The sequence below is a fragment of the Hyaena hyaena genome, unplaced genomic scaffold (assembly GCF_003009895.1).
Source record: "Hyaena hyaena isolate Hyena2069 unplaced genomic scaffold, ASM300989v1 scaffold_129, whole genome shotgun sequence".
In the NCBI taxonomy this organism is placed as follows: Eukaryota; Metazoa; Chordata; class Mammalia; order Carnivora; family Hyaenidae; genus Hyaena; species Hyaena hyaena.
The window spans coordinates 1904508-1919371 of NW_024080763.1; the positions used below are offsets into that span (position 1 = coordinate 1904508).

General features: G+C 44.8%; 1 protein-coding gene across 2 annotated transcripts in view; it reads left to right on the top strand.

Moving 5' to 3' along the window:
• The first annotated feature begins 6254 nt into the window (after window positions 1-6254).
• Window positions 6255-14864, top strand: part of OAT (ornithine aminotransferase) — a 19972-nt gene continuing 11362 nt past the window's right edge. The window contains exons 1-2 of one of the 2 annotated variants that reach the window (XM_039237940.1): window positions 6255-6335; window positions 13248-13362. The gene's annotated coding sequence lies outside the window, so the exon portion shown is untranslated. The remainder of the gene's footprint in view (window positions 6336-13247; window positions 13363-14864) is intronic. The other variant, XM_039237939.1, reaches the window with a different exon arrangement.

A 14864-nucleotide genomic window follows, 5' to 3' on the forward strand; every position in this document is an offset into this window, starting at 1 on the left:
TCGGGCTCTGTGCTGACAGCTGGCTCAGAGCCTGGAGCCTGCTTCAGATTGTGTATCTCCCTCTCTGACCTTCTCCTGCTCATGCTCTCTCTCTCTCTCTCTCTCTCTCTCAGAAATAAATAAAACATTAAAAAAATTTTAAAAAAAAGGTTGCCCTTGGTGGGAGATATGGACTGAATGACTTTGGGGCAGGAGGAAGAATTCTGGAGTGTACTTGTAAATTTGCTTTGATTTGCAAATGAGGCAAAGGTATTAACTATTTACAAAACAAAAAAGAAATTGCCTGGGAGTGAAAGTGTGGGAGTGGAAAGTATTTCTATAGAGTTCTCAAAAAAAAAAAAAAAAAAAAAAAAGAAAGAAAGAAAGAAAGAAAGAAAAGAGTAAGAAAAAAGATAAAAAGAGGGGCTCCTGGGTGGCTCAGGAGGTGTCTGACTTCGGCTCAGGTCATCTCACGGTTGGTGGGTTCGAGCCCCACGTCAGATTCTGTGCTGAACTTTTGCTCAGAGCCTGGAGCCTGTTTCAGATTCTATGTCTCCTTCTGTCCCTGCCCCTCCTCACTCATGCTCTGTCTCACTCTATCTCTCAAAAAAAATTAATGTATAAAAATTTTTAAAAAAAGAAAAAAGAGCTACATACTTTATACAACTGGATGACTTCCAAAGTTCCTTCAAATATCTCACTCTTTGGAAATTAGGAAGAAAATTGGAACTGTTTTTTCGACAATCCGTTGGGCTACCTCTCTGGACTTATCACAAATTTCCTTTAGAAAATTAACATACGTGGGAAGGTGTTACCAAAGCTTGTTCAAGGACCAGAAGAAGGCCAGCTCAGAGTGAAGTTCCTAACATCTAATCCAGCCCAACTATGCTTCCTAAACTCCAAGGAACAGATGAGAAAACTCTAGGGTGGTGATGAGGAGGTCCAGAGTGAGAACAGTTTTTGAGCTATCTGAGCACCACTTCAATGGTTAAAAAATTTTTTTACTCCAGCAGATCCTAGTAGTAAAACACTTGCTTTAAAAAAAAATGCTTTATTTATTTTTGAGAGAGAGAAATAGAGTACGAGCAGGGGAGGGGCAGAGAGAGAGGGAGACACAGAATCCGAAGCCGGCTCCAGGCTCTGAGCTGTCAGCACAGAGCCTGTCACAGGGCTTGAACTCATGAATTGCAAGCCAAAGCCAAAGTTGGACGCCACCCAGGTGCCCCAAAACAGCTGCCTTTTTAATGCCTTTAACTTCTATAGCTTTCTAAGTACAATATACGGTTTACTTAGATTTTCAGTAGGAGTCTGTAGAGGAGGGAAGATTCAAAGCCAGGTGATGATGGCGAGGCCTTGGGAAAGAACCTTTACTCATTATTGTAAATAAAAATAATAATGCCGCCGTGGTTTGAGCCACTGGGAAGCTTAGAAGTAGGTAGATGTTTTAGAGTGTCATGTCTATTATAGATCCTTGGGAAAACCCATTTTACAAGATGGGTAAGTGCGTGGTGGCATCTCAGGTTACTGGCCAAGGAGTGGAGTCAGGATTGACATTTAGATTCTCTGACTTCAAATAAAAGTTATCCAAGTTTTGGCACTCAGGGCTAGCCTTCACGGAATCAACCAAAAAATCATTGCAAAATACACTGAGCTTAGTAGTATCTGAACAGATAAGGATGTAAATATTTAACTAGTACTTGGGATCTCTCTTAAATTTTGAATTAACGAGCCATGCAAATAATTTCCAACATAAGTGGCTGCAAACTCACTACATAGATTTTTGTAAAAAAATTTCATTTTAACTTTTTTGTTGTTATTCTTACTCTCTTGAAATTCCTTCTTCTGATGAAGTGTCTCAAATGTGGAGCTTGGAGTCTTGGATTTCTCTTTCAAAGTGTTAGGTTAGGCGTTTAATCTCTTCAGCTCTAACAGCTACTATGCACTTACATCTCTAATTCATACGTTCAAAATACTATATTTATTATGATTCAGTATTGAGGATTAGCTGACTTTTCACCTCCATGAGCCGAATCTCTCTCTCTGTCTTGTTTTTTTTTTTTGAGCCAAATCTCTAAAAAATTTTTTAATGTTTTATTTATTTTAATGTTTTTATTTATTTGTTTATTTATTTCTGAGAGAGAGAGAGAGAGAGAGAGAGAGAAAGACAGCATGAGCAGGGGAGAGTCAGAGAGAGAGGGAGATACAGAATCTAAAACAGGCTCCAGGTTCTGAGCTGTCAGCACAGAGCCCGACGTGGGGCTCGAATCCACGAACCGTGAGATCATGACCTGAGCTGAAGTCGGACACTTAACCGACTGAGCCACCCAGGCGCCCCACCAAATCTCTTTTTAAACACTTGTTGGGGCACATGGGTGGCTCCGCTGGTTTAAGCATCCGACTCTTAATTTCAGCTCAGGTCATGATCTCATGGTTCGTGAGTTCAAGCCCCACATCAGGCTCCGTGCTGACAGTGCAGAGCCTGCTTGTGATTCTCTCTCTCCCTCCCTCTCTCTGTCTGTCTCTCCTCCATTTGCACTCCCTCTCTCAAAAAAAAAAAAACTTAAAAATAAATAAATTTTAAAAAACCCCACTTGGTGTTGAGCTGATGTAAACAGCCTTCAGCTCCAGCTGGGTGAGCCCAAGTGGCTGGTTGGCCTCTATTCCCCCACTGGTATTTTCCATTCCTTATCTACTCAGGTACACAGTGCACGCCAGCTATAGTCACCAGCTTCCAGGGGCCTCAGAGGCTCCCTTCCTGGATCCCGTTCTGTCTCCATGAGATATAGGGATCTCACAGCCCCTGCTAAGGACTGATCTCCCTCCTTCTCTCCGGCACTCAGCAGTATAAACTCACCGGACCCAGTGACATTCCTCCAGCACTTAGATAATGCGCAGTAATGGTTTGGAGTGTCCTCTTTTCTTCTGTTACTAGTCTAAGAGTGAGAAGGGCTTTGGGCCACCTGGGCTTCTGGAATCTCAGGATCATACTCCCATAATGACCACCTCCTCTGCCACGAATTCCTGTCTACCAGAAAACAGTGTAGAATTATTATTCCTACGAAGGCACCAGGAAGATGGTTTCTGGGAGGCTGTAAAAATCCTGCCAGACAGGTTCAACCTTGAGGACCTCATAGCCTCTGTGGGATGATAAGACATAGATAGAGCCAGAGGCAGAACAGTGACGGCAGGTGGGTGCCCACCATGGCCTTTGTGGCACGTGGGGAAGGACAGGAGCTGCAGCTAGATTTTGTTTGTTTGTTTGTTTGTTTGTTTGTTTCATTCAGACTTCTTAAGTGGAGTTCAGTGACTGGGGAGAGAAAATAAGTACTTCTGGCAGGCAGATCCTCCTACTAGAACCAATATTTTAACTGCAAAATTTCTGAATCTCTGCCTATCGTTCCCAGTTCAGACTTAAGTTCAGAACTTTTACCAACCACTCCTCTGTACCTCTTATTACTATTTTGCTTACCTTGTTCCTGCCAGATCCTTTCTGGACTTAAGGGGGTTTTATTCTAGATTCAAATGTCTGTCCCTGCCCAGTGCAGTTAGCAGCAGGAAGGACAAGTCACATAATGTTGCCGAGTCTTCTGTGGGAAGGTATCTTTTTAGGGTAAATGTTATCTTGGAGGGAAGGAAAACTTCTCCTGCTGGGTAAAAAATCACCAAACACTTATCTTCTGAGTCTCTTTACCCAGCCTATCTCCGTGGCTGTCAGCTTGAAGTTCTCCTTTTTAATCAATTCAAGGCCAAGTATATGTAGGCTACACTAATGACAAGGAATAACGAGTTAGACAATGAAGGAAATATGAAAAGTCAGAGGTCTGCGGAATCCATAAATTGTTTTACTGGGCACCACATAACTGAGAGTTGCCTACAGGAGAAAATGAAGACTTCGTTTCTCTTTTTGTGTAGTTATGGCTTTTTTAGATGGTTAAGGTTGCGAGGTTTCAGTTCATTCCTGTTGAAAGAGCACTTCCTGAATTTCCCCTTCCTGAAGAAACTCACATGCTCTTGCCGGATGGGAAACCCCTTACAGCACCAGGCATGTAGGCGCTCAAAGGACTCTGTTGATGAACTAATGACATGAATGTAGATGTTGGATGCTCTGGGGTCTGTCTCTATATCTCCCAGATTTATGGTTCCTGAATAATCACTTGAATCTCTGAATAGTTTTAGAGGCTCGAAAACCTTTGTAAAGTATGGTCTGTTTTACGTGTTTCTAGATTGTACAAGTAAAAAGCATACAAACAGAGCAGCTCTGTTTCTTGGTTGAAAACAAGTTGCTTTCCAGTCCAGGTCTCCAAGGTCATGTTATGTTGAAAAATAATTAGTGGAAAAACCATAAAATATTATCATGTTCTTTGTAACTATTGCATTTTTTTTCTGATAAGAGAGAAAAGAGATAAAACCCAGACATTCCTAGGAGTTGTTGCATTTGAAAACTTTTTTTTGTTAAAGTCCATCTTATCAGTGAGGCCAAAGGCAATGCAACACATTTTGAGGGTCCACTCAGATCTTGAGTGTCACGTTCCCTTCATAAACTCAGAAATGCCTGACCCTACTTGCCAAGTATAGGGCCAAGGTATAGCTGAGGATTCCTGGGCTCTGGAAGAGTTTCAAGAGCTGGACTTAGCTCTATATACCTGCCCAGGTTTGTAGAGCATGACCTTGGAGAAAAGGATCCCTCTTTGAACTTTAGGGCAGAATGACCTAACTTCCAAGAAATCACACTGGGTTCAGTTTTGTGGAGGGACATCAAGGAAGTAAAAGGCAAAGTCCTGCTCTCAGTGAGCTCCAGAGAGCATGTGGCCGTAACAGCTGGAGTATGTGACCTTGGTCTCGGGCAGGTGGAGCCGAGGAGGACTGAATCCCTTTTTGGTGTCTTGCTCTGGACATCTTGTGGACACAGGCTCTGTTGTTAATAGCACTGCCTCTGTCTCACAGCATCATCCAGCCCTGACCACACAGCTTTGACTTTAATTTCTACTCCGCTAAGACTAATCTTAGCTGCTTATGTGTGCTGAATGTCTCTCATTTACCTCCCTACCCCATCCACTCTCCATCCTTTCCCACAGAATCTGTGTCCCAGGAGGATATCATCCAGAAACTTCCTCAAAGGGATCCCTAGGTCTCTGGCTTCCTAACCTGTTCAACCCACGGAGAACTCTGGCAAGAGATGAGGGGTCAGGATGCTTAGCACCCCAGCACCCACCCAGTGGGGTCACTGATGACCACAGCTCAGGCAGGGGGCCCCTCCTTTCTTTCTCTCTCTGGGTTCTGGAAACCCCTCCCTGCAGGCCAGGATTGAAAGGGTGCAGTGACCCCAGGTTACTTTCCACCCTTGCGGTTTAACCAGTCCACACTTAAATGATTCCTTTAACAAATGCATTTCAGATTTCCAGTTCGGAGTGTGCCATTTGTTTCCAGCGGGGACCCTGACTGACCACTATGGTCTGATGAAACATGGTGCCGTCCTTTGTCCCTGAGAAGGGCAGTGGTGCCCAGGGCTGGGGTGCCTCTCACCTGCGGGATAACCCCGGCTAAGTGACTTCTCCTCTCTCAGCCTGTTTTCCAATATATAACAAAAATTGTGTAGGCTAAATGATGTCCAAGTCCCTTCCGATTCTACTACGAGATAATCCTGGACTGTCCATTTTGCGTTCTGAGTTCTCATTACGGATTGTGGAAGGCTCTGCAGACAGACCTGCACGGAGTGTGTCACGGTCATTTTAGTGTCTACCAGCACCACGAGGAGGTGGGCAGTGTGCTTTCCAGCTGCCGTGAGGACTTCTGGGGGTGGGCTCAGAAGCTCAGAGGGGTCGAGGGGTCCCGCAGCCGTGTCTGAGGTGGGAGCCCCACGGAAGGCTTTGCGTGGCAACAAATGGGAGCTCGGCCAAGGGGCAACGGGCTGGGGATCGAGCCTGTCGTCCACACGCTCGTGGCTGGGGCTCAGGAAACTCCGCGAGCCCAGGGGGGCCCAAGAGACACATCCTTTGGGGCCTCGTCTTCCCGCCAGCAAAGGGCTGGCGGTGAGCGACCGACTGAAAGGCAGCGGCCAAGGCCAGGGCGGGAGCGCAGGGGCGCGGCGGCCGCCCAGAGCGGTGCCGCCAAGGGGAAGCCCCAGCCGCTCGCACCGCGGTGGGAGACCCGGTCCGCACCGAGCGGCAGCCCGTGGGGGCGGGGCGGAGGGCGGGCACACGGCGATTGGTGCCCAGCCCTCTGCAGCCAGCCAATGGGCGGCGAGGGCGTCCCGGGGGCGGGGCGGAAGCCGCGTCTTAAGGTCTGTGACGCGTCGCCGTCGCGCTGCAGCGCTGTCGACGCCGCTCGTCCCGTGCTGGGTCTGGAGGCTCTGCCAGGTATCCGCGCTGGCGCGCCGGGGCCGGGGCTTGGGTCGAGCCCGGGCCCTCCTCCTCCCCCGACGGCTGGACACGCCGCTGGCGCGGGGGGCTCCGGTGTGGGGCCCGGGGTCCGGGGCCTGGGGTCTGGAGGGTGACGGGCCGAGGGGGCGCGCTGGGCCTCGGCCGGCGGGCAGGCTCCGCCTCTGCGGCCGTTTTACGTGGCCCGCGGCGGGCACCGGGGGGCAGGGGAGCGGCGGGCCGGAGCGCAGCCTCGGCGGGCATGGACGCGGCGCATCCCGGCCCGGAGCGGCGGGCGGGAGGGCGGCGAGGGAGGCAGGCGGCAGAGACAGGCTGGGGATGTGGCACCTCCGCCTGCCAGAGCGGGCGGAGCCCGGCCGGCCCTCGGCCCTCCAGGCCGGCGGCCCCCGAGTCCACGCCGCGGCCCCCTCAACGCCCCGGGGTCTCTGCGCCTTCTGACTGCGCCCCTCTGGGTTTGCGAGAAGGAGGTGATGGGCGCTGGCTTGTGGGGAGGAGGCTCCGGACACCGCGGGTACCCTGGGGTCCTGAGGTCCACCTGAAGGGTGCATTCTGGGTGCGGGGAAACTGCGCAGTGAACGGTGGGTTTTGTAATGGGGCTCGGGGCGCTGATGGAGCCTCTGGAAAAGGGTTCGAGTCCCCCCGGACAGCGCCTGGGCCCTGCAGCCAACCTGCTTATCTCTCCCCTCCCCCAACGTCATTTTCCCTCCAGCCTTTGTCTGAACTAAAAATTACAGAAGTGGAGGCTTATCTGCAGCAACGTGCCGATTAATTGGATGGTGTCAAGGGATTGGGGCCCGCAGGGCTTTCTGCACGAAAACTTTATTCTTAGTTCCTTTGCCAGCAGTACTGAGCATCAGGAAGTACTGGCTGAATTCAGTGGGGCACTTGTGCTCCAGAACCTTTGGTTCTCGCTTCTTGTCACTGTAAATAAACTCTTCTTGATTTCAGTTTTACCTCTTTGATAAGGTGATAAATTAAGGGAAAAAAGGAGGAGTGGGTTTGAAATGAATTGGCTTTAAGAAATTACAGATCTTAATTTTCTCAGTTCTAGATCTCATCGGGTTTGTAAGAGTTTCTGTAGGTAAACTGGTTTTTCGGTTTGAACCTGGACGTGTCCTTTATGTAATCCAAATTCTTTACCTTACCTGTTTGAAATAAACAATAGACTTCTTTCATTAGAATATCTTGGTTTCATCTTCAGGGAATCCAGTTCCGGACGATGGACAAGATCCAAGTATGAAAGTAGAGTCTTTTTTTTTTTTTTTTTGAAGCATTTTTAGAAGTTTTAATTCCAGTGTAGTTAATAAAAATACAGTGTTCTGTCAATTTCAGGTGTACAATATGGTGATTCAACAGTTGCATCTATTACTCAGAGCTCATCAAGATAAATGTACTCTTATTCCTCTTCTGAAAGTCGTCTTTTAACAAAAATAAGATTTAATAAAACTTACCATTTTGGGTTTACAGTTTTTCTTGGTGTTCAAGATTAGTTTTACATCCCCTCCCCCCCATAAGCAGCATAACTTTAAAGTAAAACTTTATAATAAAAATTCTTGAAAAGGCATTTTTTCTCCTCAAGCTGTCTTATTTATATTTTCACCTATACTCTGCTTTTGTTACATTTACTCATGTGGATATTTTATGCCCCTTACTGAGTTCTTGAGGACGGACCGACTCCTATATTTTAATATGGAGAGGAATGGACCAAATTTGGGAGGTGTGTGGAGGGTGTGGTGAGCAGAGCCAGTCCTTTTTCAGTAGTAATGCCTCAGGTGTTTGCCAGTGACGCACTTGAGTTGAATTTTAGCCAGATTATGTACAAAAAAAAAAAAAAAAAACCACTCAAACTTTTGTTGGCAGAACTTTTAAAAAGGTACCGTGTTTGTGAATGGTTACCTCAAGAAAAGTAAATATTTGACCAATATAGTAAAGCCAGATTTATTCCGCAAGTGGAATATTTTTAGTGGCTTTTTGATGAACGTCCACTGGTTTTTCTTTTAGAGTAATTAAAAAAAGAAAAACAACCCCTAGTATTTCATACTGCACTGCTAAATTAACTCTTCAAAATGCAGCCTTTTATGGAAGTTCTATTTAGGTATGTGTTCAGGTAGACAAGATGGATTAGATAGTAGGGGCGCCTGGGTGGCTCAGTTGGATAAGCATCTGACTTCAGCTCAGGTCATGATCTTGCAGTTTGTGAGTTCGAGCCCCACGTTGGGTTCTGTGCTGACAGCTCTGAGCCCGGAGCTGCTTCGGATTCCATGTCCCCCCCAACCGCCCACCTTTCCCATGTTCATGCTCTGTCTCTCAATAATAAATAAATGTTAAAAAAAAGATGGATTAGATGGAAGGGAGTAGTAATAGCTTGAAGAAAGACTTTGAATTATGTAGATTACTGAAAATACTTCAGTGTTAAGGTTTTTGCTGTTAGTAGCAGTTTGCTGTTTTCTCCAGCACCTGAGTGTGGGCCTTGGTTAAATGCAGGACAACAGCCTGGACTGGTCACAGTTATACATGTTATTTTGACTCTTGAAGGCCATTAAATCTCTTAAGTGAACTTTAAAAAAAAGCTTTTATTTAGATTCCAGGCAACGTACAGTGTAAAGTTAGTTTCAGGTATACAGTTTAGTAATTCAGCACTTAAAATGCCCAGTGGTCCTCATAAGCACCCTCCTCAATCCCCATCACCTATTGACCCATCACCCCACCCACTCTGTTAGCCATCAGTTCAGTTCTCTGTGGTTGAGTCTTGGGTTTCCTCTCTTCTCCCCACTATGATCCTTTGTTTTGTTTCTTAAATTCCACATGTGCGTGAAATCGTATGGTATTTGTTGAAGTGAACTCTTGATGGGAAGATTATAGTTCCTCCTGATGCTATCTTAGGGAATGCGAGTTTTCTTCCTAGAGCTAGCCGCAACTCAGGGATGGGAGATGCTATCTGCTCTCTGCATGGCCTTGCTCTCTCTGCTGCCTTGACTTCTTTAGGAGGCCTATGTGTATTTAGGAATGACCTCATTCATTTGATAGACAAAGAATGCTAGTGGGCTGTCCAAACCCGGGCTGGATTCTACGGATTAAAAGTGAGTTTTCAGATATGGTTACTGTTCTTTTAAGGAGCCTACTGGGATTGTAATAGGGGACCAGGCATGAAGACAAGTGTCCTAAAGTGTTAGGGTCTGTGACAAAAACGTGCAAGATTCCTGGGAGTCTTCAGGGGGGTCTTATGTAGTGAATTTTATGTGGCGGCATGAAAAAGCTAAGGGGTATAGTATTTAGGAATACTGCAGTTTATACTGTATACTTTGCAGTATAAAATTGCAGCTAATTTTCTTGTCTGTGTTTATAATTTTTTTATCAATAGAAAAATTTTGCTTTTGGGGGGGGAGTTTAAAAAAGAAACCATGAGGGGCGCCTGAGTGGCTCAGTGGGTTAAACGTCCGACTTCAGCTCAGGTCATGATCTCACGGTTCGTGAGTTCGAGCCCCGTGTCGGGCTCTGTGCTGACAGCTCAGAGCCTGGAGCTGCTTCGGATTCTGTGTCCCCCTTTCTCTCCGACCCTCCCCTGCTCACGCTGTCTTTCTCTCTCTCTCAGAAATAAATAAAAACATTAAAAAAAATAATAAAAAAGAAACCATGACACTGCTGATTTTTATGTTGTAGAAGTTGTTAAATTCCATTATGAATTTGAGGGAGGAAGGGAACCGAGTGCCAGGTTTGGCAATTTAACCTTTTGTCACTCAATCCTCGGTAATGACCTTGAGTGGTTTCAACCTCATGTTACAAATAGGAAATGAAGCTCAAGATCGCCCAAAGGTACTTTGAAGAGGCTCAGCTAGAATTTAAATCCCGGTCTCCAGATTCTGTGGACTTTCTACCCTACTCTCCTGGTTTTCTAAGCCTTTTTGGAAGAGGATATTACTGATACTGTCTATTTTCGATGAGCCCATCTTACGTCTGTTCTGAGGTTTCTTGTATAGCGCCACGCATAGTAACTCGGCCACAGAAGGTTCTTTAATAGAAATATGTTTACAGGATCCTGGTTACATCATCACACATTCAAGTGCAGGACTTTTCCCAGTTGAATATTCAGAGTTCATCTTTAAAAACCTTAAGGATGAGTATTAGCAATGTTTTGTATGTTACTGTTTTGTCAGTAAGTTGTGGTGTTTGTTCTAATAAGATTGCCTGAGCTCTGCAGATAAATGGACATTTTGTCCCATTTCTGTTGCAAATTAGCTGAGTAAATAGTAGGAGACCATTGAATTTAGATTAAGTTCAAAGATTCCTTTCACTTGCAATACTGTATCATCCTGTTAATGAACTTACAAAATTTTTTTAAAGTTTATTTTGAAAGAGAGCAGAGGAGGGGCAGAGAGAAAGGGAGAGAGAGAGAAAATCCCAAGCAGGCTCTGCACCATCAGCATGGATGCCCGAGGGACTTGAACTCATAAAACAGGAGATCATGACCTGAGCCTTAACCAACTGAGCTATCCAGGTGACCCTGAAGGAACTTAAAACATGCCTTAAAATGAACTTAGAACAGGAGCCTGGCTGGCTCATCGATAGACCATGTGACTCTTGATATCAGAGTTGTGAGTTCAAGCCCCATGTTGGGTGTAGAGCTAACTTTAAAAAAGAAAAAAAAAGAAAAAAGCATGCTAGTTAAGAGAGTTTTTAGTTTGTTTTTCTTTTCTTTTCTTTTCTTTTTTTAATACCTCACTTAGGCTAGTAGTGCTTCCCTGCCTGGTCCTAGTCACAGAGGTGCAGGCCTTGATAGTAAAATCATTATAGAGAATAGTTTTTATTTTAGAATTTAACCCTCTCCCCTACATACAAATGAACTTTTAGACGTAATTTTTATAATCCAGTCTGCACTTCCTAGGGGAAATGACCTCTGCCTTTCTTTTAACCACAATCCGTTTTTTCAGAGCTTCTCAAACCTTTCTTTTTTCCTTAGTTTTGTTTTGTATGTTGCCTGAACTTTCTCTCTAATGTGACAGTCTAGGCAGGGACTCAGCTGCAGTTTTAATAACTTCCTTTTTCTTTTTCTTTTTTTAAGTTTATTTTTTATTCTGAGAGAGAGAGAGCAAGCAGGGGAGAAGCAGAGAGAGGGAGACAGAGAATCCCAATCTCCGTGCTATCAGTGTAGAGCCCTATGCAGGGCTCGAACTCACGAACCATGAGATCATGACCTGAGTTGAAGCCAAGAGTTGGATGCTTCACTGGCTGAGCCATTCAGGTGCCCCTAACTTTTTTTTCTTTTTCTTTTTTTTCTTTTTTAATGTTTTATTTATTTCTAGGAGAGAGAGAGAGAGAGACAGCGTGAGCAGGGGAGGGTCAGAGAGAGAGGGAGTCACAGACTGAAACAGGCTCCAGGCTCTGAGCTGGCAGTCAGCACAGAGCCCGACGCGGGGCTCGAACCCACGAACCGTGAGATCATGACCTAAGCGAAAGTCGGACGCTTAACCGACTAAGCCACCCAGGCGCCCCCCCTAACTTTTTTTTCTGATTATAAATGTAGTAGTTCATGATCATTAGAAAATGTGGAAAGTACAGAATAGTAGAAAGATAACCACAGTGAACATTTTTGTGCCTTTTTCAGGTAGTTTTTCCTCATATTATTTCCTTATATATAATCTTGAACATTTAGTATATATGTTTTTCTTAACTTAAAGATGTCCTGAAACATCTCTCCATGTCATTATACACTATAATTATTTTATTTATTGATGTATTTATTCTGTTTATTTAAAAATTTTTTTTAATGTTTTATTTATTTTTGAGAGAGAGATAAAGACAGCATGTGCAGGGGAGGGTCAGAGAGAGAGGGAGACACAGAATCCGAAGACAGGCTCCAGGCTCTGAGCTCGAACCCACGAACTGTGAGATCATGACCTGAGCTGAAGTCGGACGCTTAACCGACTGAACTACCCAGGCGCCCCTATTCTGTTTGTTTATTTTTGAGAAAGAGAGGGGGACAGAGGATTTGAAGTAGGCTCTGTGTTGACAGTAGAAGCCTGCCGGGAGGGGGGTAGGGGAGGCTCAAACTCACTGGTTGTGACATCATGACGTCAATCGAAGTCAGACACTTAACTGACTGAGCCACCCAGGTGCCCCTCACTATAATTATTTTATTTTTATTTTTATTTATTTATTTTTTTAATGTTTTATTTATTTCTAGGAGAGAGAGAGAGAGAGAGACAGTGTGAGCAGGAGAGGGTCAGAGAGAGAGGGAGTCACAGACTGAAACAGGCTCCAGGCTCTGAGCAGGCAGTCAGCACAGAGCCCGACGCGGGGCTCGAACCCACGAACCGAGAGATCATGACCTAAGCGAAAGTCGGACGCTTAACTGACTAAGCCACCCAGGCGCCCCTCACTATAATTATTTTAAATGATAGCACGTTGTTATGTATGTGATTATGTTGATCCATTCTCATATTGTTGACTATCTTTTATGCATGAATGTGGGATCTTATGAGTGAAATTACTGGTCTAAATCCAAGGCTATGATTATGACTATAATTCTTTTCAGATGGTGTTTGTTTAGAGTGCCACCGTGGAACTTTTTATTGCTGATTTGATCAAGTCAAAAATTGTGTGAAGTTTTTAGTTGGCCAAATAGAACATTAATTCTTACTGAGTAGAACATAAAGAGGCCAAGAAACAAAGTTAAAATCCATGTCTTAAACTTGACAGTAGTATTTTGAGGAAGTTCTCCCTCGTTCTGCAGAGCTAGACCTTGCATATTTGCGAACTGCCAGCTCCAGTCCGCTAGTTCCTACATAACTTTGCTATTGATACATGCCTCTCTCAGATAAAACCTGGTGAAAGCTAAGGACCTTTCTCCTTAGGAAAATGCACTTACACATACGATTCTGCATTTTATTTCAGGAGTTCTCGGATCATCTAAGCCCGTTGCTGGATCTCAGGTCACAAATCTACATTCTGATTTGAACTGTGGGAAGAAAGGATAGTTGGTGAGTCCTGGCGTGCCGGATTTTGTTAGGTAATGGCAAATTCCTGAGCACCCTGGATTTACCGGGTCGTGCCAAGCTGAAAGGGAAGCCAAGCCCCAAGTATTAAATTTTTGCTAATCTGGCAGTTCAGATGGAGTTCTGTGAGATTGTGTGATTTGACTTGTCATTCATGGAGTTCTGTCTAAACATGACTTAACTAGTCTTTAAAAAAAATAGAGACATCCTAAGTATGCTTAGTTTTTGGCAACTTTCTACTAGTCTTGAGATTATTTTTTTCTTTTTTTTTTTTATTTACTTACTTTTGAGAGAGTGTGAGAGGGAGTGAGAGTACAAGCACGGGAGGGACAGAGAAGGAGAGAGAGTCCCAAGCAGGCTCCACACCGTCAGCGCAGAGTCCATTGCAAGGCTCAACCCCACAAACCTTGAGATCATGACCTGAGCCGGAATCAAGAGTCAGACGCTTAACTGACTGAGCTCCCCAGGCGCCCCAGTCTTGAAATTATCTTTAAAAAAAGACTCTTCCTCCTCCCCCCTCCCCCTGCCCCACCCCAACATAATTACTATGCATTTTCTCCAATTACCCTTTTCTTCTTAGCACCTTCCATAGCTGGGGCTCTGCTTCATGGTTGATGATGACTCTTAACGGCACAGGTGGAAACAGCCATCAGGGGCGCCCTGAGGCGGGGCTCGTTTCAGGGCTGCTTGGGACAGAGGAGGGGAGCAGCCGAGACTCTGAAATACATAAATAGGTGGTGAGGAAATGTCAGTTTGCTCAGTGATGTTCAGGTTTTGTTACCCAAACTCTTGGCTCCTTGTGGTTTGTTCTCTCGTTCCTGATTACCTTTTTCTCCTTTGACTCCTTGCTTTGGAGGGGCAGGTGTTTGGGGATAAGTTTTATGAAAACATCCATCCTGGCACAGGAGACTCTCTTTCGGGAAGTGCCTGTTCCCATCTGTGTGTGTGTGTAAATAAGTATATATAATATGTATTTTATATATTTTATATAGTATGTAATATATAATATTTAATATATATGTTTTGTTCTGTTCATCTTAATGTTAAAGCTCTTCAAATATCATTTATTCTAAATTATCAAATGATTTTCCCTAGTCTTTTTGCCTTTAACCTTTATTTATGATAATTTTGACCTATAGAAATTACAGATATTTGTGGCTCAGTAACAGACTTTACATTTTCTGGTTTCTGTCTTTGGTGTTATACTTAACACACCCTTCCCTTGCCCCAGGAAATCACTTCTTCCTCCCCACACCTGCTCTTTTTCCTTTTGGATGGTCCCCATTATCTTTGTAGAAACCAAATTCCTTCTCAGTGTCTTCACACCTTACGTACAAGGACAGAGTCAGTATGCGAGGCGGTTCTCAGTCCCGCCATCACCTCCCCATGGCATGATGACTCCTGGCCAGGCTGCTGGCTTGTCTGCTGTCTTCATACTGGGGGTCTGTGCCCATCTGAAAGGACCCTGCCCTCACAGCAGTGCCTTTTTAAAAAAAAAAAAAAAAATCAAAAAAAA